Genomic DNA, 319 nt, shown 5'->3' with positions numbered 1-319 from the left:
GAGGGGCTGCGGCACCTACTGGCCCACGTTACCGATCCGCACCGGCGGCTGCGGTTCATTCACACCGGGGGTCGGAGGTTTAACGCTTCCTTCCCATCCACATATTTCTGTAAAAAATCGCGGGGAGAAGCCAAGAGCAGTGCTGGAAGATTCCATAGTAGGGATCGCTCCGAGCACCGCACCGAACGCTCCCGGGCCCCCCTTCTCGCTCTCCCAACGCCCCGGCAGAAGGTCTAGTACAGAAATATTTGAAGGAGTTGAGCTGTTCTACCCACCGGTTCACTGGGATGCGGGGGGCAGTCAGCCCGGGGGCAGAACC

This window comes from Corvus brachyrhynchos, unplaced genomic scaffold (genome assembly GCF_000691975.1).
Source record: "Corvus brachyrhynchos isolate BGI_N302 unplaced genomic scaffold, ASM69197v1 scaffold65, whole genome shotgun sequence".
In the NCBI taxonomy this organism is placed as follows: Eukaryota; Metazoa; Chordata; class Aves; order Passeriformes; family Corvidae; genus Corvus; species Corvus brachyrhynchos.
This window is presented reverse-complemented; position numbering follows the sequence as displayed.